Raw genomic sequence first — 26,707 nt, 5'->3', positions numbered from 1 at the left:
TTTTCTACTGCCATAAGCTGATCGGAATGGAAAAAGGATAAAATTTGGATATTTAAAGACTAAATGAAAAAATAGCTTTTTTTTTCTTTTTTCAGCATCTATATGACACACATATGTGTTAGGCTGAACATCACCTCTTTCTACACCACTCCAGAATTTTTGGTCTCACACCGAATCCCTTCTGAATTGTCACAAAAGGGAGGCTCAGATCCTCTGCAGTGATGATGTGGTGGACTTGATTCACAGCCTAACAGAGTTAAGGTGCTTCGTGCACCAGAGATTAAGAAAAGTCCTCAGGATGTTTATTGAGTGTTATTTAGCAGACTTGGTTTATACTATTACTAAATCCATTTAATTAGTTGGATTTTTTTGAGATTATGTGCTGTGGAAATACCAAGGTATTTCAGAAAGATTTCTTTTACTTCAGTACAATCTGTCCCTAACTCAGCTTTTACAGACTTTTATGTGGTAGCTACCTTACAGCCCATTAGTCCTTCAGAAAAGCTGATCCAGGTTTTGTAATATTTCTTTTTTTTTTTTTTTTTTTTTCCCCAGATGATTTTTCACAAGCCAAAAGTTTCTCTAAAATCTCTTTCTTGACTCATTATTTCCTGGCAGTTCTAAGCCGGTTCTTTGTTTTCTATTCCAAGAGTCTGGAATGCCATAATATTTCTCATTCAGTTTTTGAGGAAGAGTTGTCTGGATGTCGTGTAAAAGCTTCAGTGTTCAGTTCCAAAAAGTCATAATAATTTTATTTAATATTTTAACACACACACTTATAACAATCTATCCAATGTTTTTGTAACAGTGATGGTATGAAGATTTAAGGGGAGTAAGGTGTGTAAGGATATATTGCCTCGCCTTCTACAACTGGCTTCTCTTAAAAGAAAAATAAAAGAAAAGAAAATTTCTTCACACAGTGCTGCCTTGTGCAGTTATCCCACAGTAACTGAAAGAATATATTTTTAATAAAATGTTTTAGAAGAGAGCCAAGTCATTCCTGAAAGCCAGTTCCTGTCAGAAGTTCTCTTTTCACCTGTTTGTTGCCCTTCTGAACTCACTGGGCTATTGAATAACTTCTTTTCTATTTTGTTTAATTCTGTGTGAGTGGTGCCTAACATACTATAAGTATTAGCATCAGGACACAGGAATGAACCTGAAGCCCAGTATGTCCAAGACACGCATTTTATTGAGAAAACACATGTCCCTAAAGCCCTTTTCGTCACCCAGCAGTTCAAGCAATTATGGCCGTCAGATCACTGACCCATAACACACATCTTACTGTAAAACCTTAAGTGTGTAGGCATTGGACTCAGTGTCCAATAAATATCTAGATGAAATCAGGAAAACTGGCATTGTTCATCATCAAATAAAATACAAAGTCCTGAATCCAAGATGTTTTACCATGTTCTTTTGCTGGTAAAATAAAACTGCAGTTTTTTCTCATCAGCACAATGGAATAGGTGTTAATCTTTGCTGTAAAGGATGTTTACAATCTGGAAATGCTCCACATGAATAACTTTGAGCTTCTTTTTTCCTGGCTTCGAAACTCCAAATTATAAGATATTGAAAATAATAATGTAACTTAAAAAAAATCTCAAAGAAATGCACTGTCTTAAAACCAAACCCAATACCAAATGTTCTGCCTCTCACAATATCTCCTTTAGAAAAAAGTCCTCTGGACAAATCAAAAAGAAAATACTTTCCTCTGCCCATTTCAGGCTACAAACTACACAGCCCTCTTGCTTTTTATTTTGGTTAGCAGCTTGGACTCCCTTACTGCATAACTAACCTGAACAAATATTGTGCCTTAGATCATTTCAAGGGAACCAATTCCAAAACAAGCAAAGAAACAATAGACAACAATTTTTTTCTCAAGGAAAAAAAGTAGGTAATTAATTATCCTTCTGAGGAGGAGAGCTAATCATTTATGGGCATTTTTTTGATTAACCAGAGTGCAATTTATATAGATTTTTAAGTCAGGAAGGAGAAAAGAAATCATACACAGTAGTTTTGAACTACCTTCAGCCCTACTGTGCTGTGTACACAGTGTAATAATATCCTTAGCAAAACAAGGAATAGTTTATGCAGCCCCGTGCTGCATCGGAGCCCTGTAAATACAGAAATTTTACATAGTGTACAAGTGTCACGCTTTATAGAGGGCATTACATACTTTTGCTACCAGGAACGAAGCTTTGTGGTCAGGGAAAATATTCATCTGTAGACCTGTTGCTGGTGTCGAGCAATATTGAATTTTAGAATGCTGGTTGGAGTCCAGACCCTTTCCTATCTCCTGCTAAGCCAAGTCAACAGAGGGTGATGGCAGCACTTCCAAGAGTGCCGACCCTTTCTGATTCCTTCTGACGGTCCCCAGATATAAACACAGCAAATGCCTGTTGGTTTCATACTTCCTTTGAAAGGGAAGGGAAATAAAGGCTCCTATTACAAGCCAAAATCTGATTAACTTTGGCTGTGGTGGGCAGCTTCCCTGGTAGCTCTGAGACACAGCTCCTGCTGTCTCTCTGAAGGAGAAGAGAAAGGTGTCTTCCCTGGAGTACAGCTGCCTGCACATACTGCAGCTTTTGCACAGTGATCCAGCCTGGGGCTGGATATGCCTAAGTGTTTCTTGTGTGTGGTGACTGTTTATAAGTTTTGTGTCACTTTTTACATTTTTGAGAGCTTTTCTGGGAAGTTCGAGTCTTGTTAAATGCAACAGGGGAACAAAACTCTGTGAGGATAAATAGGAAGGTTTGCTAATCAGACTTGGTGACTGGCAAAGAACAAGATCAGGACTTTGGCAGCTCTCTTGGGTCTGCAGTTCTCTTGTCATTTTTGAGTGTGAACTGTCTGTGGCTAAGAAACGAGGGTAGTGCTCTCTGTTAATCTGCCATATTGTCCCTTAAAAATCTAACTTGAAACCAGAGATTTACAGCCCTCTAGTACAAGGTATGGTTGTCTCTAAGGGAACATACCTAAGCAACCAATGGCCTGAGGAGCAGGATTGGATCCACTTTTTTGGGTGTTCAAGGTTCATGCATCCCAGTACATCCCATGGGAAAAGGTGCCAGGCAGGAGATCTCCATAACTCATCAGTGTACTTGGAGCTATATTCCCCTTGGACACATGCAAGCAGTCCTGCACTCCCTTTACTCACAGTGTGAGCTATGCAGACACAGGCTGTCCCAGGGGGCATTTAGCTAAGCTGGTGTGTGGCTGTGCAGGCCAGAGTGCTCATTAGCTGGTACCCATGACTGTGTTTAACATCCCTGCCCTACTTTGGCATGGGGCTGGCTCGCCTCCAGCAGGTGCAGACAGTCAGTGTGGCAAAGACATGAATGTCTCAGCAACAAGGATGATCAGCCCACAAGAAAGGGAATTGGAAAGCCTGTTCAGTCCATGAACAGTAGGGAGGCACAAATGTCTGAAAATCCTGTTACCTATTCAGCTTTCTTACCATGGATCTCACTGCCTCATTTTGGGCTTCCTATCCCTGCTTGTCTCCATTTCTCACCTGGATATCTTCATTATTTTTACTGAGCAGCTGTTTCTTTTTATCTTTACTAGACTATTTTGACTGATACTTAAATGAAAGCAACTCTGTTGTCTCAGCTGAAGAACAGAACACCGCTGTTCCCAAGGGAATGTTCTCTTCCCATGCATGCAACAAGATGCTTTTGAGTAAAACCTCCAAATCAGTGATGTCTTTTTAATTTGACACAACTTTACATTATGCTTTCCTAACACCTTGCCTAATGCCACTCTTCTGCCTTCCCCTTTCTGACTCCAATTGTCTACCTCCTGTGAATTTTTGTCATTTGCAATATTCCTTATCCTGACAGTAGGAATGAGGTCACACGAAGCAGGAACATGGCAGACCAACCATGGAGTGTCAAAGTAAAGTGTGGCAAAATGAGTATGCTCTGTCGGGTAGCTCAGCTGGGTTTTAAAAAACATAAACACCACAGAATTCTGACATAAAACTAAAGATTAAATGGGTCCGTATGAACACTTGGCTTCCACCCAGCATCTTATGGTGTGCCAGCAGAATTGGGTCCAGTGATTATATTATTTTTTTCAGGACTGGAATGTGAAGTTACTGATGCATTCAACAGTAGACTGAGACACTCACTTGAGCTGATGGTAGGTGTATTATAACCCCCACTTGCAGTACTACTTTGCAAATTAGTTTTGTCTTATTTTCATTTTTTTAAACTGCTGAATAAGAACAATATTCTCTCAGTGTAAAGTGCTTTGATAGCTTCCAAATGGAATTTCTCTAAGTACACTGTGGGTTCTTTTATAATACTAAACTTTTGATTTCACTGTAGGGAGAGTGCATCAGTTATGTAAGGCAGAAAAAAATGTAGCAATGCTAATGGCACTCAGACTATTAAAAAAATCTGAGAGGTGTCTTGGAACTTGGGACTGTTGCTCCTATACTTTTGAGCTGGAGCAGAGATGACACAATAATCTGTTGTGATCTTCAAGTGCTGGGTTGAGCACTGTGCTGTTGATAATTTTAAGGGTGGATAAAAGGAGGCAAACATTGTTACTTGTTGAAAAAGAGTAGAATGACAAGTCTGTGTCTTCTTAGGATGTGCCTATGCTCATTTCTGTCCTCAGCCTTGCAAGCCACATGCAAAATATGTCCACACATATGGGGCCAAGTGGCCCCCCTGGATTTAGAAACCTTACTGTGGTTTTTAAAAGATGCTGACAGGGATGTCATTTGGACATGTAAGGAGGTAACACTAATTTGCTGTCTGCCATACAGCAGAAGGTTGCTGCAACTGATAGTTCAACGAATACCTGGAGAACTGGACAAATCTCTCCAACAGTGCCTGCTGAATGTTCAGAAGGACCAAGAAAGATGACTGGAAATTTTGGGTACCCTATCCTTTTGTCATGAGATGAGAAGAGGAATGTGGGAAAGCACTCAGACAACAGCATGAACAAGCTTGAATGTCAAGAGTTTCCCACTGGCATAGAATGAAGTGAAAGTATTCACCGACTCCTGCAGCCTCAGGGCTGAGGCACAGCAACCAGAGCATTGTTTCCAAGTGAGTATCTTGCAAAGATCGTGGGCTAAAATCCCCAGTCTGAATGCCCAGAACCTCTGACAAAACTTAGATCCTCAATCTGTGGCTCAGGTCTGTTCCTGAAACAATATCTACCTAACTGAGCATTGAACTGTTTCTAGGTTTTTCTGCTTTGCTATTTTCTTACAATGTGGACAAAAGTGCAAAGCTCCCAGAAATAAGACTTTCATTAGCAAGTTGAGTTCCCGGAGCTGAAAGACAAGAGAAGGAATTACCATGGTTCTGAGGAATGAAAGTGACCCAGTTCCAGAAGATAGTGATGCAGAGACAAAGCATTTGGCTTCATCAAACAAGATGGGTACATTTTTGGCAGAAGCTTTAGAGATCAAACCAGTAAATTTTTATTTTTAGGTCTAAAATATTTTGCTTAGAACTAATATCATAGAAATCCTAAGGCCAGAGTATTTGTTTTCAAGCTCATATTCTGAGTCCTTTTATAGTAAAGGGAGAAGGAGAGGAACACCCTTAGTGCTAGGACTGCCACATTTGATCCATTTTAGGTACTTATTTAGGGATGAAATGAATCACACCTTAGGAAAAACCTTCCTCTGAGAAGTCTAGGTGAGTGTCTCAAATCTAGATGTGTATTGGTACAGATGTACCCCGCTGCAGACTGTGATTGATACACACTTCATGTAATGGTTTTTCCATAGTTCAGCTTTTTGGACAGAACTTTCTCTCTGTGTCTCTCTCTCAGCTGGAGAGAAGTTTTCTGATTGTTGACTGTGACACAGAATATTGCCGGTAAAATCACTGGGAAAGAAAAGCAAATCAAAATCTATTCAAACAGCTCTCTAAAAGTCAAATTGAATTTGTGCCTTCACAAAATGTGATGCTTTAATGGAGGTTCTGAAATGGGAATGTTTCTTATTTAGGTTAAGCAAGTGGCTTCAAAGAAAATTCCTAGGACTCAATTAGCAGGAAACAAGGTCATAGAATTCAAAAAGTCCATTATAGAGATGTTATAATGTTATGTGTTCCACATCTATGTTATAGGTAAACACAATATGGAAATAAATGAAATGTTGGGTTTTTTTCTCTTTTAATTTAAAATTATCTGAAAAATACTGTCTGCCTACATAGCAGAGAACCACTTAAAACCACTCCAATTTATTGAAGCAACAGAAATGTTTAAGTGCAGCCTCCCACACAGGTATCCGTTTGTTTTCTTCATCAATGCTAGTTGTTAATTCCACCTGAAAAACAGTACTTTTCCCCTCACACACCTCAGATAACAAAGAAAATAAACTATTGAGAAATAGTATGGGGCTGCTTTTCCTTTGTTTTTCCTAATGGATCTTCCTTTAGATGTCTGTTTCTAGGACTACACAAGGACAAATTTGCTCCAAGGCATTTATACAAACTCTGCTGTGTTTCCCAATACTTTAGTGTTTGACTTTGCATCCTTAACATTTTGTAGCGTCAGTTCTGCACATGATGCCCATCCTGCTGCCTGTCTGAGTGCTTGCTGAGTAGCTCTTACACACCAGCTCCTGCCCAGTGACTGAATGAGCCACTTTTTTTTAGTGCTCTGAACGCCTTTAAGCTCCCACTCCTTTCCCATCTCCCGAGGTGACGTAGCTGCCTGACAAGAGGTCTTGGCCTCCCTGTGGTGCTCTCACCAGATGAGGTTAAATGTGAGCAGCAAATCTACATTTCATCAAAATCAGAGGGGTGTTTTTTTGATGTTTTTACAGAAAGGTAAAAATGAGAAGTGGTTCATGGTTTGTTACTCATGGAGCCAGGTTGAAAGCCCAGCTGTGTATCGCTCCAGTAAGCAGCTGGTTCAGACTGAGGAGCACCATCATCCTCCCAGCACTGCGGATTCACTGTCCTCCCAGATGGGACTGATCACTACCACGGATTTTTGCATCTTGTCTACTCTGTGCTTTGTCACCTCACATTTATTCCCTGGCTCAGCCTGCACCCTCTGTTGGTGTTTTCCCTCCTCCTCAAACCTGGAAGTACTTGCTGATAGAGAACGGGGAAGAGAAGGCAAGGAGTATATTTTGTCTGTACCCTGTCACTGAATCACCTATTCCTTTCAGTAGTGTGCCTTTAGTTTCCTTGTTCAGCCTTTGGTTTTGGCAAGAACAGTCCCTAGAGATTTCTCAAGACAGCTCAGGGTTTTTTGAGCTAATTTCAACGAGTGAAGTCTCAATATTTTTCCTCTCAGGATCTTTTTAAGTGCTTTTTTTTTTTTTTTTAAATCTCAATAATTCCTTTAACCTACTTCTGTGTGTCTGTACAGAAAAGAATTGCTATGCTATCTCATAGCAGCACTCTGAATTGATTTAAAAGGATTTCAGAGCCTCATCCATAAATATCACAGAAGTGTTTATATTGCCAGCATGTTCTTATAGCACACCTATTCCAGAGCAACAACCCAAACTCTGCCTTTGTGGAAAAACTGCTTGATGCCTTCCAGAAGGAAGCTGTTGGTAACTGTAAATTTCAATCTGTGTGTTCAAACAATATGAAATAAAAGATGTTTTCAAAACAAAAAGTGGGTATGGAGTTGTTTTTAAAGACGGGGTGTATAGTTTCCATTTATGCACTTGCTGAAACACATACTGTGCTTGTCTTCCTGTATATTCACACAGAGCTTAGCCTGATAATCTGTTATTCCATTTAATGCCTTTATTCCTTCCATATGCTGGAATGATCTCATTATTGCGTATGTGGACACCTGTTCCAAATTATTTCTAATGGCCTTAATTAGGCTTATTTAAAATTTTAATTATTATTTTGCATCCTTTGTTTAGAATCAGATTCCTGTGAATTTGTCAGAAATTGCAGGGGTTGCAAACAAAGTTCCATGCACTAACAAATGCTGTGGCAGCTGTAAACAATATGCACTACTCCCATAACATTCTTCAAGTTGCAATAAATTTGTTTCTCTGCCTGCCTCAGTGATTTAAGTGCTTGAAGCTAAAATTTTAAAGCAACCACCTCTTATTAAATTATAGTCATAAATTGGTGGAATAACTACCTTCATAATGGTCAAAGAATGCAGCCAAACCCAAAAAATCTGTTCACTAAAGGAAAACATGTATACATCAATATAAACTGTTAAAACAGTATTATCAATTATTTTCTTATATAGATAGTTGAGAGTTTTTTTAGTTCCTTTTAAAATGCCAGGCAGAAAATTATCCTGTCTCCTTTTCATGGGTAGTCATGTATGGCAGTGGGAACATCTTCAAAAACCTATGAAATGCATATATGCTGACAGAAAAGAGGAATACTTTAGCATTGGTCATTCATTTAGTCAGCGTGGCCCTTGCTGGTTCCCTTCCTGTTGAGCACAGCTTCCTTACCAGAGTTAAGAGCAAATTTGGAATGGAAATCATGGAGGTCATGTTTTGCTTATTCCTTCAGCTGAAAGGAGAGCTTGCTGTAAAATATTGCCTCTCTTGTCATGTATCTGCTGTTCCCTGTGCATCAGTCACTGCACAGACTGTGGAAACTCAGCTTTCAACACTTTGAAGGTTAGAGGTCTGCTGTGCCAGTAAAGGACACACCACCACCAGCAGGCCTTTATGGTCTTTCCATCCCTCTTTATTGTCCTCCTGTTTCCTGTGTCCATCCCCACTGGTGAGGGAGAGAGAGAGGCTTGGATCACAGGGCCCTTACTTCAAGCACAAGGAATGTGGCTTTCAAAGTTCAGCCAAGTATGAGCTACCAAGATACAACACCCTTTTAAATTGTAAATGTTCAGCCAGCAGCACCTTATTCCATACGTCTGCAGTGCTCAACACAACACAGACCTGCTCTCTCCTGATAAAAAGAGTCAATACCACACAACTACTGTAACAGTGATAGAGCCAGCAGTATTTTTATCTGTATGCTGATTAAATCCCCATTATTTTAGTAAATGTTTCTTCTTGTTTACACCAATTCACAACCTTCCTCAGCTAAGTGTCAGAGCACTTCAGTGATTCTCTTAAGCTCACTGACCAGGAGGAATGCTAGGGAGTGAAGTGGGGTGACCACGCCAGCTTTCATGTGTTGAAGGTCCCTAATATAATACTTTCATTTGATTATCACTATTTAGCACTCAATAATAGGTTGCAGATATTTCAAATCCAAATGACTACTTGGTAACCGAGTTATTCTACTGGACTCTGAGTCCATTTCACTTAGACAAGGTTGCCAAATTCTGAGAGCACAACTGAGAAATTTGCTTGGGAGTTAAAAATACCCTGTGCTTATATACATTTAGTGTGAGAAATGGTCAGCATCAGGTTGGGGGCAGCAGTAATCACTAGTGGAATACTGAGTGTGGTTCTGTTTTGCTTAGCCTTCTGGTTTTTAGTACCTTTAAAATGAATCCCTACCTGATGGTCTCCAGGGAAGAGCATTTTCTCTGTAGTGTTTGCTACATTTTGCGTAAGTTTATTCTTATTTGAGTCAAGGAGGACATGTTAACCAGCCTTTTGTTCACAGCATATGATGATTTAAACCTCTGTATTCCAAGACTTGTGCATCTTTCCTACTATCTGATACCAGCAGTGCACAGTGTGCCTTTAGTTTATAAATCAGAAATACCTTTCCATTTTTATGTGATATCTGTCACTTTGGGGTTTTGATCTTTAAAGAATATATTGTATGTGTAGGATTTTTATAACCATGGTATTTTTAACCTTAGATTACAGAGAATTCTTAAAAACAAATGTTTCCTCTGTGCATTACAGCTAAAAATGCCTAGATGACAACTCCTGCCAGTAAACGATTCCATCTTTAACAAAGGCTTTACCTAATGTTGACAGCAATTACAGTGTTGCTGTTAGGTATGTGCCAGGACTTGGAACTCTCAGACAAATTTCAGCTATGCTGTCACCCAGGATATTTAATTTCAGATTTTTTTTTTTGTTTCACTTAGGGTGATATAGCTGGCCATGTATTTTTCATGGTAATTGGACTAAGTAAGTATGAGATCAAAGGATTTTGTTGCTGTCCCAAGACGCTGGTAAATTGCAACAGAATCACAGTATGGAACAGATGGGTGTTCTCACTTGTTTGGCAGGTGAGTGATTTCTCTGCCAATGGAATCCTTCCAGCTCAGCTTTGTGGCACTGCAGCAGAGTGGAGTGTAAAGGGCAGAGTATGGATATCTACCAGTCTAGCTTCCTGGGAAAACAATGAAAAGGAATGACCAGCTCATGCTCAAGAAAATAAAGTGAGCCACTAGAGAGGGAAGGAAGTCAGGAAAAATATCTGAAGGTAGCAGAGTTGGTGAGAAACAATGTGATGGACTGTTTCTAGTAAGACTTTCAATGAGAGGTATTTAACTATCCTGTGTTGAATTATTAGTTTGCTAAATTGATATTATTTCCAGATAATAATGTTTCACAGAAAATTCATCCTGTTTGGAGGAGAAAAAGTGAGATTTCAGTAACTTTACTGGTTTTATGAACAGTATTTTCATTTAAAGTTCTCTCTGGTTTTATTTTAAATTTTATGGAGTAACAACAAATCTCTGTGTGGGTTTGTTTCCCACAAGTCTTGTTACAAAAGTGATTAAACACGGGGCACTGCAGTTCAACTCCCACCTGTTAAAGTTTAATCTTTAGCCACTTAGTTGTTCTGTGACATGCTTTGGACTACTAATGCTGTAAAGCCACATGGCATCTCTTAAAATTAATTTGTAACAAGCTAATAGAATACATCTGAAACACCAGGTAGAGTTAAGACCTAGAAGCTGTTAATGTGACTAATTACTGCCTCGGGCTCAGCTCAGTTGAAGGCCTGAAGATCTTGTGGTTAGATCTAGCGGGTTTGCAGGCTGCTCTTGGGAACTGCTGTACTCTTGGGAGCTTCAGATAAGGCTGCTTCCTATGGCATTTCTTATTAAAACAACCAAACCAAAACTCAACAAATCTGTTAACAACTTGCAATACAAAAGATCAGTGGTGTCCAAAATCCCAAGAAAGGAATTCCGGTACAAAACCAAGCTGCTAGAGCAGGACACATTTAAAAAGGGCCCTGGATAAGTATTCGAAGATGTATCGTTCTATACAAGAAGAGACACTCAAAGTGAATTCCAGTGAAGATTATGATAATAGTTATTGGACTACAATGATAATAAAAATTTTAGAATAATTCATTAAAACAATATACCAAGCAAATTATGATGGCACAATATACCAAGCAAATTATAGCTTTAGCAGCAGCAAAGATATTGGGTAAGGCTTAAAAGGTATAGGACAGTATTAAGTCCAATGAGCTGATGTGTGGTGAGCAGAATGCTTAGACATGCTATGCAACGTGGACCATTTAAAAATGTACATCTTTTTCTTGTGCTGAAAATACTATTTATTTTGGGACTTGAGAATATAATTTAGTGTTCTATTTTCAAAGCCTGGAGATAGTGGTATGGAAGTTCTGCCTCCCAGAGTGCTCCGAATGAAAGCAAATTTTAATGCTTTTTTTTTCCCCTATTTAGAAGGATATAACATGGAAACTTATTTTAATGGGACAGTATTGATATTTTCTCCCAAAGTATCAAGTCTTGGGACTGCATCACATAGTGGAGCCCCTGCATGGCACTGATGCCAACATGGAGCAGATACCACGTGTAGGCAGCTGGAATGTTTGCTTTAGTTGCATTTCCAGAACTTGGTCAAGAATAGCTGCAAATGTTCACACATATGTGCCAAATCTACAGGAGACTGAAAGAACACCCTGGCAGCCTGACTGCTTTTGTAGCAGGGTTATTTTGTGGCTTTTTTTTTGGCTGGTTCCTCTAAATAATTTTCTGCAAAGTACTCCAGCAAGATAATCTGCATATCAAAATCATAGCATTTGAGTATTTGTGAATTTACCAAGAGCCTGGTGCCCAAAGAGGTGCCACTGAGAGTAGTTTGATGGTGCCTGCAACAGGGTGAATGGCTTCTTTTAAAGATGTGCCCAAATATCCAAGCCCCCTCGGGAACAAAAGAGCACACATTGCTGGAGACAAATACAGAACTTCTTATCAGAACTCCGAATCACACTCGGGCCCCAGAGTAAAAAAAGAGTAATGGACTAACTTCAAGAGAGAGATTTTTTGGGTAAGGGTTGTACTCAGATGAGTTCTTTGTAGCTGGAGGTTCTCCTTCTAAATAGAATTGAGAGGTTCTACTGCCTAACACCAGGGAAACTGGAAAGGAAGGTTGTTCAGTGAGAAAAGTTTCTCTCTCCTTTTGTTTGTTTTCTGCAGTAAAGCTTGATTAGTCAATTCCAGTCCATCTTGTGCAGTTATTAGACATAATGGGAAGTAAACAGAGAGGTGAAAACCGAGTCACAAGGACAGAATATGTGAAAGGACACAGTCTAAAGTTCAGGCATGAAAGAAACAGTGATAAGATGCACCCCAAGATGCCAGTGCAGCACTCTGCTTGGTGGAGAAGACAGAAGTAGAGCTCTACAGTGAGTCTGGTACAGCAGCCAGCCAGGTCAGCTGAGCATGCATTGCCAATTGCAGGCATCATCCACAGGACAGAACATTATTATTGTTGCTAAACAGCTTAAATAAATTGAAAGCAAGGTGGCAACAGTGCCGTGAAATAGCCTGTGAGATAATTCTGATACGCTCTACCACTTTTACGAGCCTTGTGCATATTAAGCAATCCAAACCAAACACAGATAATTACGTAGTAAAACCATTAAGCATAAGGAATGGCTGCTGATTCCATCTGAGCTGCCTGCTACGGATTCAGGACACCGGCACCCTGATGTCAAAAGGAGAACTAGCTAATCGCTGAGCAGGACACTGCTGGATAAGAAACCACGTAATATGTGACCTAGAAAAGACGATGTTTTTCCACCCAGCCTTGGAAAACATAAAAGCAGAGTTCCTAAGGCAAAGGATAGCAACTAGCGCTTCCAGAAGAAATGAGGAATATTGAAATTGACTTTTTTATGCTTCAGCTCAGTTTGAGAAAGGATCTTGCTGTGCTCTTTTTGCTGTTTTATGGGGTTTTTTGAGTTCTGGTTTGTGGTTGGGATTTTTTTGAAGACACACCCCAAGACTGTTATTAGTGGAAATACAGGGCTCAGTTTCTAAGAGAAACATAGACCCTGCTAAACTCTCAATAAACTGGAGTCTTGTGCTGTGGTCTGCTGCCACACTTTACTATTTGCACAGTCATGGCGAAATTTTGAGAAATACAAATTATATTACCGACAGATGGAATTGTTTCTGTTTAAGGACAGCTGCTTTTTATACACCTTTTATTTAAAACTATGGATTTTTTGAATGCTTGTTTAGGGAAATTTAGAACAACAAATCACCACTTTCCTCACAAAAATGTGTTTTTCTCAGTCAAATCTAGTTTTCAAGAACTTCATACACTTATGCAACATACCATGTAACTAAATTAATTAAATAGCCAGCATTTTTATGATACTCATTTGGAGAAAATAAATACTTCCTGAAACAACTCCAAATATGGAGTCCAACTCCTTGGACATACTTTCCTTGCAGATGCGCAAGTCTCCCCAACCCTTCTAACAACAAAGATATCACAGCAAAACTTTTAATGAAGATGCATTTTTTTGTAGTTGCTATAGTAAGACAGCAGCAAGGTGTGAAGGAAACTCACTCTATCATGCTAAAGATTGAGCTATGAACAGTGGGAGGATAAATAAGAACACAATATGGATTTATCATAGTTGTTGTCTGGGCTTCATCTCCCAAGACACTCTCTGTGCCATGAGTCTGGTGACTGTGCCTTGGAACTTGGTCCCCAGCATCTAAATGGAATTCTGGTGGATGTCACCTCTCAGTGCCACAGCAGAAGGTAGCCAGATGCAAATGCCAACTTTGAAAGTGCTGTGCTGCATCAGAAAGGAAAATTAAGTGAAGAGAACATTTCAGATAAACTGAAAAAACAATGTTATTAATTTTTTTTTAAATAAGTTTCCTTTTGGTTTTTCTGAAAATTTATTTTTAAAAAACTACTTTCACTGCATGGAAATTTTCCATTTTGGGATACAACATTTTTTGTTACAGGGGCTTCTCAGGAAAGCATTTCTGACTGGCTTTTAAATTGATATTCATCTCAAAAATGTAATTTTGTCTCTGGTACATGAGAGCTACAGTAACATGTCTTAGGTGGCACAGTTATTTGCTACCATCCCTGTAGCAGAAGAAAGATGCTTTTATGAATTTTAGCTGACATGAACTTTATGCATGAGAAGCCCAAGATCAGACTGAAAAACTGCTGGCAAATTTCATTTGAATGAGAGGGTGGCTAGGTGTTCTACTATCTTTCTTGATTTTTTATGGTAAGTGTGGGTTTATATTACTGGCTTTTTTTTTTAATATCAACTACAAGCTGTGCCTGGCTAAGCTTGATTTCAGTGAGATCAGCCGCCTCTGTCTTGCAGAAAAAAACCCAAACTAATACCACTCTCTAGATCTAACTCGGAGGACCCAGTCAAGAGCTAATATTAAATGAGAATTTCCACCACGAGGCAAGCAAAAATCAACACAGCTGTGCTATGAAGAACACCTCAGATGTGAAGCCCAAGTACACACCTGCTGTAGACAGTAACTCATCTTCCTGTGACTGTCATAGGTTTCAGCAGAATGTGGCTGAAGCCAAGTTGCAAGATGCATCATCAGGGTAATTTTTAATATGTGTGTAGTGTTTACCAGAACACAAATATATAAAAGATAAAGCATGCATACAAGAGATAAAACCCATAGAGTACTAGGTCAACTGGGCTGCCTGAAAGCTAAACATTTGCAAAGAGATACATTGTAAGGCCAGTCATTCCAGAACACAGTAAATGACAACTGGATTTATAATTTTAGAATTGCCATCTCTCATCCCATTGTATTCACCTCCTTGGGTCTAAGGAGCAGGTACTGGAGCGGATGCAGTCTCAGCAGTTAATTGGTAAAGATGGAAAAACACAGGTGGCATGGGAAGGAATTACAGTAATTGCCAGAGGGAAAGGTGAGAGAGCTGCATGGGTGATCATTTGATGTGTTTTCTGGGGAGGAGTGGTTTTGCTTTCTCTTTCACCCTTTCCCTTCCAATTCTCTACTGCCTTATTCTTTTCAGAAAGGTGACTGAAGACATACTGAATCTTTTAAAATAAATTTTGACCAACAAGCCATGCCTAGTACAAGATAGAGAAAGGTGGCCTTGGTTACAGAGTGAATTTTTGGCCTTGGTCCAGGCTCTGGCTCCACAGATGAGCACCCTCTGCTAACAGCAGAAAAGGGGAAACCTGATATCCTGATCAGCTGCCATCACTTTCTCCTTTTAGGAAACTCAGCTTTCCTTCAGGGAACACAGGTCCAGCTGTTGCTTGTGAAGTGTTTGCAGGATGTTGACAGTGAAGTCAGGGGCCATTTTATGCCAGTATTTCCCTATTGTTCAAGCTCATGAGCAAGTTCCAGTTGAGTTATTTGCACTTCTTGGGCTAGGTAGTCTGTGTAGCAGTCCAGGGGCTATACAGATGGTGACTTTGATCTTTTAAAATGAGCTTTTACAACCCTGATGGTATTTTTAGAGTTGTTGTCTTACTCTGACCTCAAGAGGATGTTATTTTAGCTCTTCTCAGGACTGGGAAAAATGCAAATTCAATGTGAAGTGCTTTCATTCTTGTGCCTTGTAAGAGAGGTTCTAGAGAAGAGTTTTCGAGAGGACTTTGGGTTCTTTAGCTCTTACTTCTTGTGTGTACTCTACTCAGGTTCTTTATAGAGGATACATTTTATTTTCCTTTCCATTTACACATTGGGACAGCTCCAAGGCCAGTGAGAATGTATTTCATTCCAGAGTGATTGAGGTATTTTTCATCTGTGTTGAATACTGTGTCATTTGTCTGAGAATCTGACTGATATAGTCCTTTCTGCTTGGGAATATTAAATATACTTGGAAGCAGATAGGTGGTTATTAGCTGAAATTTTTCCTCATCATTGCTATTAGATTTGCTAAGTCTGAGATGTTGGTCTTGCTCTTAAATCTCTTAGATAATTTGATAATTGACTAATCTTCTTCATACCAATTTTATTCGGAAACACCAAAGTTGAAGTTTCTTAAATTTGAGAGGGCCTATGAGCATCTATGGACTTTGGAAAATTGCTTCTGGTCTCATGGACTTGTTTTCACTTAAAATATTATCAGCACATTTGAGGGGGATATTTTCTGCTGTCTGTTTACAGGAATATCAAATGTGCCCAGAGCACAGGATAAATGCTTGCAAGTCTTGTATTGAACATGAATTAGAGAAAGAAATAATTGTAAATGAAAATGTGCAAAACAAATTATGCCTCTCAGTGCTATTGGAATCATGCTTAAAATTCAGTTGTGCAGCAGTCTCTTCCTCATTATGGAGTATAATCAATATATACAACACAAAGTATATGTCTAGAAGCAGTGAATTCAGTAATATAGGATGAGGGATCCCATGAGTACCCTTTTCTTTTCGAGGAACAGCTCTATGTCACTTTTGACAGACAGTCTTTGCTTTATAAAGAACAGATTGGAAAAATCTGCAGGGAACAAAGTGTCTTTGAAGTGCACAGCTCCAGTTTACATTTTTTTCTTTTTGTTTGCAAGCTCAAAACCAAAATTCTAAATCATGCCATAATTTCCTTTTCTGTTATATAGAAAAAAAGAATTAATAGCTATGAAGTTTTTTGCTGTTAATGAAAGTAAACAGACAGATATGCTCTGAGAGAAACCCCAGAAGTTCTGAGTTGACATATGTGTCTGTTTACAAGTTTGTAGCTGGTCTCCACCTATGAAATGGCATGGCAAAGAACCCTAAAAGCAACCATTGCCCCCAAGCTTTGTAGATGATTGGATCAGGCTCTGACCTACACAGAACTGTAAATATAAAGCCTGGTAAGTAGGAAGGCCTGCAGTTGGATCCAGGAAAAAAGTTGCATGCAAAATTCTGTGGGGCCTAATTGTCAGCTTTGATCATGGGATAGAGGCTACATTCTTTTTCTTCATGTCTTACGTAAGTGTGCTTTCAGAAACCTCGCTGTCTGTGTTTTGGAAGTGAGTAGGGCCTATTTTACTCTGCAGCTGGAGTGGAATTGTTTCAGGAGGACCTCTGTTTTGGTTTTTGGTTTAGCTCAAGAGGCCACAGACTCACAGACGTTTCTCTGTAGGTCTGCAAAACAGCAACTTCTGAACATCACATCCGAACGGTTTTGAAACTTTAGGGAAAGTTACAAGATTTGATAGCCAAGACCTTGATTTCATAGAAAAGTAATAAAAGAAAATGGGAGACACGTGGAGCTTCTGCTTTCTCTCAAATACAGCCACAGTTGGAGTGCTTTTGGATCAGAGATCTAGTTAATGGCTCCCATACAGCAGAGTAGAAAGGCCACCTTCTTCTCACAGTTGTTCAAGGTGGTGCTATTCTGAGGGACTGCCGCCTACAAAAGTGCTGGCGTTAGGAAATGGGAGATGTCAGAAAGTGTGGAGGAGTAGTTTGTGTAATGAAAATATCCCAGGAAAGGGAGACAACAGCTCAAACATCAGCAGGGACAGAAACAGCAAACAGGAGCACGTACAGCCAAGGAAAGAGGCCTCTGTTACTGGGGACAAATGGGTTGCAAAAAAGAAAATTTCTCTGGCCCCTCTGGACCAGAAAAAAAAGTGGGGATTCAGCTGCCAGGAAAGAAGGAACACTGGGGCAAATTCAAGGCCATTAAGGAGGTAGGAAGGGGTGGGGTGGATCTGCAACATCAGGGGTTTCTGTAAGATAGACCTGCAGGATCCTGCTGTGCCAGAGACCAGGAGGTGCTGCCCAGGAGGGATTCTGCTGTGGGATGGGACAGTGCAAGTGAAGAGGGAGAAATTTTGCATATTAACTGGGACAGTAGAAGAGACAAAGATGTGGAAGATATAGCACCTCTGGGAAGGGGGAAGGAGGATTTGTAATAAAGGTTGGTTTGGACAGATGGGGAGTGTGGAGGAGAGACTCGGGAGGAAGGCAAGAAACCTCTCTGGCATGCTGCAAGTTCAGCCTACAGAAGCTACAGAGTGTGTGACCCTCTTGTTAACTTCATTTCACAATGTTCCCTGCATGCTTTGTGTGGCTTCCAAGTAATGCATGACATCAGAAATCTTAATAAAAACCACCTGCTTGGTACACTTTATGTTCAACTCTGTTAAACTTTCCTGGTTCAAAATATCCAGTGCTATCTGGAACAGGAGGATAATTACTTTTCTCTAAATTTGCTGAGCTTTGTTAAGTGAGTTCTTTCCTTAAGGAGTAAAAATGTGAGCTTATATGCTTCTGCATTTTTGAAAATCACCTTTCAGCTGTTGGTAGGCTGATAAAAACATCTGTCAAAATTAACTGTGGATCCTCTTCTTGAACCTAGTCTACTTCTAGCCATGTTCTTGACCTGTGTTTCAGGAATGAATAACTGACTCCTGTGCACCAGGGAATTACAGGGTGTAAATGGCCATAGCTCTGGTGGGAGGTATGCTCAACACATCCCAGTAGAGCTCTTTAAGCTTCAGCTTGCCTGGAGTCTTTCAAGTCAGACAAGAAGCAATGTTTATGCATCCCTCAGCACAAGGAAGGAGCTGATGTGGGCCAGAGGTAATTAATATCAGCAGTTAAACTAGCTGTTCATTAAAAAGAAAAAGTAGCATTAGAAATAATTGCTTAGCTTTCCACTTCTGTGATCCAAAAATTCTCAGGCTGTGGTGTTCCTATCTGTTAAATATTCTATTAGTATCTCTCAAGACAAAACAAAAGAAGAACCACTCTTCTTCTCTGGGCTACTTTTCAAGTTTATTCAAGATTTTGTTTAGCTGTGACAGAGGTTCACAACATTCTCAGTACTAAAGAAATAGGTGTAGTGGCCTGTCTCTTTTTGAGGACCCTGAGCTTTCATTGCAGAGTCACAGCCAGAAGTCAGAGCTCCTTCCTGTGGCTCCCTTGCTCTCCAGTTAATCTGTCATTAGTGACACTGAAGAACACTTCCCTTGAGGTAGATTTTTTGTTTTGAGTGAACGTAGCTATTTGCAGGAGTTTCTGAACCTCTTTTTGTTTTACCAAAAAAATTCAGGCACAAGGGCAGCTTCTGCAAACTTATTTTAGGACAAGGAAAGGGGTCATGACCCTGAGGCTCTGCTGTTTAAATCAGCAGAACTTTGGAGTGGATGTAGGATTAAGGAAAGGGCACAGGCTCTGCTGGTTGTGTTGCAAATTTTCCAGAGTGCTTTTTCTGAACAAGCCAGAAAAAGATTTGCCTGAAGGGATACATGAATATGGGGCACATGAATAACTTTTTAACATAAAAGTCCTGGGGTTTTTAAGAGACAAAAGTAAAAGGACTAAAAAGTGGGTACCATAAGGGGCTGGTGGAGAGAAGAAGGCATGAGGTTGACCTCAGTGCACCCTCAGTAGGATGTGCAGGGTGGGGAGGAAACTGGGAGGGTCTTCTGAGACCACTGGGCTCTCCTTGAAATCTGCTGCCAGAGCTCAGAGTCTCAGGCATTGAAGTCCCTGTGCCAAGCTAGAAACATGGGACTCAGTCTGGGAGTAAGAAGTGGATGAGGTCAAGTCTCCTGTGGTTTCCTTTGAATTGCCTGAAGTGAGGAGACAGAGAAGGTCTCTCTCCATGATTGAAGGTTTCTCATTCAAGTCTTTTGGAAAGAAATGGAGTAAATTCATCTTTATTTACACTAAACAGTCTGTTACCAATATTGTTCTTCTTTGCTGCCTTCATGCAAATGTTCAAGTCTTTGACTCTTTTGAGGATGGACCGTGAGGGCAGTATTAGATCTAGTAAAAAAAATAAATAAAAAAAGATTGTAAATAAACCTCTACACATAAAAGCCCCAGGCCTCTCTAGGCACATACTTTTAAATCTATTTATTCACCTTTTCCCCTCTATTTTCATATTTAGATAGGGATGTCTGTGGTGTAAAACAGAGCTATATATTTTTGTCTGTTAGGACATGAGAAAGGGCACAGTGCTCTCTGTTGCAGCAGCTGTTCTGAGGCCTGTGTGCTAGCTGTATTTATTTATTAGTACGTTGTTTTGGTTAGACTATTTTTTCCCCTGGTGTATGTGCTGCTGCAATTGGTGGACATGCTTTTCCTTTCTTAGATCAACAAAGAAATTGGCCCAAGAGAATTTAATGGATTATTCCCTTTTGGCCTCTGAATTCTCCAGGTAAAGACTTTTTCCTACGTGTTTCTTCCATTATCATCTAGCTCTGAATGCATTCTCTTGGCATGTGATATAGCAGAAATATGTAATGTGTTTTCTGAGGACATGAGCCATAACCCTCAGAAATAATTTGCTTCTTCTCTAACCCAGAAGTCATTGAAGAAATTAAATCTGGATGAATGATGAAAATATATTGCAGACAAAGAACTGCTGTAGATCCTTTTTGACAGCAACTGTGGTTTCTAATGCTTCCTTAATTTTCACTTACACATATCTGAAGTTATGATTAATCCAATGAAATATTCAAAATTGCCCATGCAAATCTGACTTTCATAAACGGGAATTATCTTAAAGTCTCATAAAGCATTCTGACATTCAGATCTAAACTTTCTTTTGTGATGCAAATAAGCATCACATATGTAACCTTCACACCTCCCACTTCCAGGAGTTCTGGGGGAAGAATTTTCATCTGCTGGAAAACAGCATCTTTCTCTGCAGGGGTTTATTCTTACCAAGAGCAACTGTATTTCTTTCAAACAATAACAAAAATGTGTTTCTTGCCTGTGGATTAAGAAAAATCTCAAAGATGAAGACCAACTTCCCTCCTCCCTTCCTGTTCAAATTGTGAAATTGGCCTGAAAAATAGGGTTTTTTCTTTCCTTTTTCTGAGCCACTCTGATGCTCTATGGTGTGATGGGCTTTCCTTAAAAAATTGAAGCTGTGAAATGCTGGTTCTCTCAGTTGTTCAGACCTTAAGATAAAACAAATGTCATGAATATCACAATAAATCCTGAAAGCTAGTAAAACAATGGGAGGGGAAAAGTGATCAGAAGCTGTGCAGCAATGCACAGATGGAATAAATACCTTGGGGGCTCATACAGCTTTTGGTGACTTTTGTTTTGGAGCTTGTCCTCTGACAGCTACTGGCACTGGGTGGAGAGAGCAGGGAGCAGGAAATTCACGATACAGCCACAGGGTCCTGGATATCACCTGCCTTGCCCTGCTTTTAGGTCTCTAGAGGTAAAGCTGGGGAGAAAAAACCAATTAGTGTATGAATATATACTAGGTACTAGTGGATAGCCTTAAAATTATTAAATTATGCTAATTGGCATAATAGGTCCTAGACTTTCATGAATCTTGTAGCCATGTCTTTGTTCTGGGTTTGAGTTTGCCACAGCAAGTGATCTTCCACTTGCCATGGATTTTTAGTAACTAACCATTGGGGCTCTGCTATCTCTGTACTTGTTCAGAATAGGTTTGTTTCATAAAGACTTGTTTTTGAAAAGGTTAAGCATCCACATAAACATTTCAGAGACAATGGAATCTGAGGTTGTAAATACATTCTTGTGACCTTATTAAGATGAGGAGAATTTTGGTTTGAGAAGAGGAAAAGCTTGTGATCAAGCAACTGCAGTTACAATAATAACAAAAGAAAACATAGAAACATATCATATCAGCATAATTATTTTGGGAGTCTTTGTCCTGCCCAACAGTGCCTTTTTATGACAACACTTATTTCAGGACAGGAAACATAGTTCAACCTAACTAAAATATAGAAATGTCATAACTGAGGAAAGTTTGTGTTAAATTTTTCCTTACTGTATTATTCAAAGGAACAGGACTGCAAAAAATTAATTTAGCCATGCAGTAATGGAACTAAGTGCAAGCACTTTCAGCTATTATCAAAATGGCTGTTTCATGAAGGATCACAAATATCAAGATTATTTGTGAAACTTACTCCCTGTCAACCTAAAAGATGCATTGAAAGTGTGATGAGGTTTTAGTAACTCGGGGTTGTTCCTGTTACTAATTAACCCTACAAGCAGCACCAAAGATCACTGCAAAAGTCATTTAATGCCTCCAACTTTGTAATGATGTGTAAATGTTTGATTGTTTGTTTCCTGGCCTTATGTCATTATCAGAATTGTGTTTCTTTCCCTTATGCTAGCCATGATGAATATAGACTGTGTAAATAAATCTGAGAAGAGATGAAGCTGGGGACATCTTGGATGTGTCAGTGTTCATTTATGTTAGTCAACCAGCTGGTCTTTCATCCTAGTTCCTTATCCTGCCCTCTTTTCTCCCCAGAGCAAGAGCAAGATTCATGCTTCCTGACTGACTGCATGAAGAGGGTAGATTATGTCATTCGAGTGGCCAGATGGCCAGACCACAAAATCCACTTTGTCAGCCTTGACAGTCTCCGAAGGGAAGCTCCCAGCCGCAGGGCTGGCCCTGCACAGCCAGTGAGGAAGCACAGAGCTGCAGACACTTCCAGAAGCTGACCTGAATCTTTGTAGGCAGCACTGGCTTTACAGAGAGGGCTGTTCTGACACCTCAAGTACGTGGCTTCCCCCTGATATTCCAGCCCAAAGGTGCAGGGACACACACAACATTGTGCTACAACCTAAAGCACACACACGTGCACCCCTGCCGTGCTTGGGCTGAACTTTGGCTGCAATGCTTCTTTTGGCATGTCATTGTACTAGAGCTCGGGTTTGGGATACAGGGGTATCATCTTGCCTTAACCCTTGTCATTCTTTTGTATACACAGGGCAAGCACACCACATTAAGAAACAAAATTGAATACAGGAAGTCATTTTAATTCAGTAAGAGATGCTGATGGAGAAGAAGGCAAACTGAAGTAAAGTGCAGAGAGCTATAGGGAACTATTCTTACTATTCATGTCCATGCCCTTGCAGCTTCTTTTCCCTCAATGCTGAATTACATCTTCATTCACTATATTTTAGCTCTGTTTCACTGACATCAGCCTTGTTCTGTTGCCCTGACTTAGGAAAGCTTAGGGCTTGGCTCACTGTTTTATCCCAGCCCTCAATTTAACAGAGGCTTTTTCGCTTCTAAAATTTACTTGAGCGTTGGTGTGAAGATGCTTTGGGAAAAAGGGGCTTCTGACAGACCTTGAGTCTGCTGCCAAATTAGTTCTCTTTTTTAAGGGAGTTTTACAAATTTTAATTACAGTATTTCTGCAAAATCCTTGAAGTACTGGTTTCATGCATTTTTGTACTTTTCAAGAGGAAGGAGTAGCTGTGGCTCAACCACAAAACCAAAGATGTTTGTTTAAAAAATATATAATAGATTTTCTGCAATCCATATTCACATTCAATGAGTGTACAATGTGTTTTCTAGTCTGTTTGCATGGCTGGTGATGTGTGATGGAAACTTTAGCTGTAAATGAAATTCATTCCTAAAAGAATAGGTGACAAGGCAGTGTAAGATTGAATTCCTGTTGCATGAATCACTTCATTTGCACATGTCTCTTTACACTTGATTGGACATACTGATACTTTAAATGCATTACAAATTTAATCAAAAGCACTGAATAAGACACACAACATTGAAATTACATCCAGGAAAACATCTGGGACTAAGGAGGGGGAATTATTCTTGCATAAAAAATAAAGATTCTATACTTTTATAAATTAACTGAATAAACAAAGGCATATTGAAACTCCTCAGGAGTTTATGTAGAAGGTCAATTCGTGGCATTTCCCAGATTGCAAATCAGTGCATTGATCTGAATAGACTTTTGTATTTAAATAGCTTCTAGGATGACTCCATTGGACTTTTTCCTCTGCAGTCTGTTTAATAGTGCTGAAACGAGATCAAGAGCACTATTCCCATGTGCAAAGTCATTCAGAGTTGTGTTATCAAGTTTGAGGGGCTAAAGGTTCAGTCTTGCAAAGTTCATTCACACAGATACGTCCATTTGAAAAACTATGGCTTAGGAAGGAATGAGGTCTTGAAGTTAGGTTGATAATAAAATGATTGTTTTACCATCCAGATAAAATCCCCTGAAGGTATCTGAAGATGTTCTTTAACTTCCTGCACAGTACACATTTATAAAGCGTATTCTCTCCTCTTGAAATCTAACCCCAAACCACTTTTTTTTCCCCTCTCCAGGTTTGCTTCATACAGAAAACATGAAAGACTCAGATAACAGCAAGAAAGATTAGAAGATACAAAAGTTGAAAATTCCACTTAGGTGACTAGGTAATTTCAAATATTTCAGAAAGGGCCTTCTCCACCACCCACTTTATATTATGGATACTTTTCTACTGATTTTTTTTTTTCCCCCAACAATTTTAAGTAGAGATTGAAAAGATTAAAAGCAATCAGAGCAGCATAATGAATATATATAATTTTCTTTCTTATTGTGTGGGGAATCTGCACAGTTACATTTACATGTTAGAATACCATTAGAACAAAATTTGTGAGGTGAAAACATCAAAAATCTTGTCTTTGACATTGTTTAATGAAATCCCAGGTGTGCAGTGCATGTTGCAAGAAATAATTTGACAAGTTTATATGAAAAAAAGTGGTGAAATTACTTGCAGCAGACCTGATAGAAATTTTCATTCATTGCTTATGAAACAGGTTATCATACTGTAAGGGACTTATATAAACTTAAATATTGCTGAGTAACTTCTTGAACTCTGAAAAAAAAAACCAAACCCAAGATGCTCTGTCTGCCAATATTTGTGACCAAATTTGCCTTAAATTCTTGCACTAGAGGCCTTTTCTTGATCTTTTTTACAATTTTCTTAGCTCAGGTGTCAATACTTGTGTGCAAATAAGGAAGCAAATAATAAGTACTGAACTGGTCTAAATCAGTACTGAGAGGTTTCTTGTCTTATAGGCTCTTACTGTACTCGAATTTGTTGTTGCAATTTGCACCCTGGGTGTAATTCAGTGAATGCCAGTGCTGTGCCCTGCTCACAGACTGTTCCAGAGACATTTTGGGATACAACAAACTGAAATGCCCAGGACTTAAGATGGCACACATGTAATGTTTGCTACTCAGGAACTGATAACCTGGAGATCCCATTTATCCTTTCTTTTATATAATTAGGATCAGGTTCATGAGAGGTGAAAGAATTTAAAATGTTGTAAATGGGAGGTTATTTCTGCAGAGCAAACAGGTGAGCAATGACATTCTCCCCCATAATGTGCTATTGAAGGCAAATTACTGTAAATGAAGCCAATTATGATGAAGAAATATTGTAATTTACAGGATAAAATTCATCTACAGAATTACTTTCTTTGCCATAATTTATGGTGTAGAAAAGGCCTTGGCTTTGTGCAAGCCCTGCTCAGCAATAGCAAAAATAGCTCTATATAGCAACATTGTTTTGAGCACAAATCCAAAACATAGTCCCATACCAACTACTGTGAAGGAAATGAACTCTGTCCCATTCAAAACACGTACAAAGATATGTTTTGAAACAGGTCAGTCCTTCATTTATTTTGATGTAGCAATATTCAAACCTAATTCATTCAGCTCTGATGATATACAAGGCTTACCTTTAAAAGTTGTTTATTATTTTAGCTTGATTTGTCTTGCAGGGAAGAGCAAACAGAAAAAAAATCCCAGGTTCAGTTTCCATTGGGTGTGGAGTATCCCGTCTTTTTTTGGTCTTTTGTTTTTTAAATTTTGACACGAATGAGAGACTTCCATCAGTGTCTGAACAAAGTGTCCAAAATCTGAATAGGATTTGAAAGACTTATAGACAAGTTCCTCTTCCTGCATGTTCTGACACATGACTGAGGGACAATATTTTGCCTGTCTTCCTCTTACACTAAGAAAAAAACACTGAAAACTAGGTTCTTCATTAATAAAGCTGGAAGGAAATTGGCCTGAATGAATGAATTGAACAGACATCTCACCTTCCATTATGCAGATAAGATGTTGTGTTTTGTGAAAAAACTATCAAATTACCAGTTACACAATGCAAAAATCTCCTGTAAAAATGAGCAAGTTCCTAGCACCTGTGGTAAGCTTGGTGGCTGCAAATCTGATTCTTTCTATGGCTGTGTTGACTTCATGCTGCTTTTATACTGAACAGCTTGAGCTCCATCTCTGCTTGGTTAGAAACATCTTCCAAATCTTGAGGTATTTATTTAAATTTACTCTCTAACAATCTTATTGAAATGAGACAATGTAAAAAAAGCTGCTGTTTTCATTGTACAAAGACAGTGAGTATCATCAGATTTATTTGTCCAGGTTTCTGTTTATTTTCTTGTGTGTAGAGGATTTTTTAGTAGAGGAAGTTTGCTTTTAAAGCAGGACAAGTCAGGAGCCATCCATATCTCTAGTTTAGAGAGATGGACAATGAAAAATGGATTCATTGAAGTCTGGTTAAAAATCTGGCTTTCTCTAACAGTAGGGAATGTGTTCACTTCCTTGGATTTAATCTAACAAATCTGTCAAAGCAAATATACAAGTTATTTCCTTTTGCATTTGTAAGAGAGGCTGTTCTAAAGCTCATACTGAATTTCTGCCACAGAAAACTTTCTTGCTAGAGTTGCAGTGTTTAGGGTGATAGGAAAACCCTAAAGTCCTGTCTGTGTCTGGAAATATAAGCATCTCATTGCATTTTTTTGTTTTGTTTTAGTTTAGTTTAGGTGTGTCAGTCTTGGGGTACAGTGAAAATTCCATCTT

The 26,707-nt window shown here is 39.2% G+C and overlaps 1 long non-coding RNA gene across 3 annotated transcripts; it reads left to right on the top strand.

The window, feature by feature from the left end:
• Positions 1-15,433: 15,433 nt before the first annotated feature.
• LOC138104783 (uncharacterized) lies at positions 15,434-24,441 on the top strand. 3 transcript variants are annotated; one of them, XR_011148281.1, is made up of 7 exons: positions 15,450-15,497; positions 15,792-15,887; positions 16,825-16,948; positions 18,480-18,668; positions 20,188-20,253; positions 22,339-22,588; positions 24,169-24,441. It is a non-coding gene; the product is annotated as an uncharacterized lncRNA (long non-coding RNA). The 3 variants fall into 3 exon arrangements; XR_011148280.1 differs by having other exon boundaries at positions 15,434-15,887; XR_011148282.1 differs by lacking the exon at positions 18,480-18,668 and having other exon boundaries at positions 15,434-15,887.
• Positions 24,442-26,707: the final 2,266 nt, after the last annotated feature.

Source organism: Aphelocoma coerulescens, chromosome 1A (assembly GCF_041296385.1).
Source record: "Aphelocoma coerulescens isolate FSJ_1873_10779 chromosome 1A, UR_Acoe_1.0, whole genome shotgun sequence".
Taxonomy (NCBI): Eukaryota; Metazoa; Chordata; class Aves; order Passeriformes; family Corvidae; genus Aphelocoma; species Aphelocoma coerulescens.
Note: the sequence above shows the minus strand (reverse complement) of the source record. Positions and strands in the feature narration are given on the sequence as shown.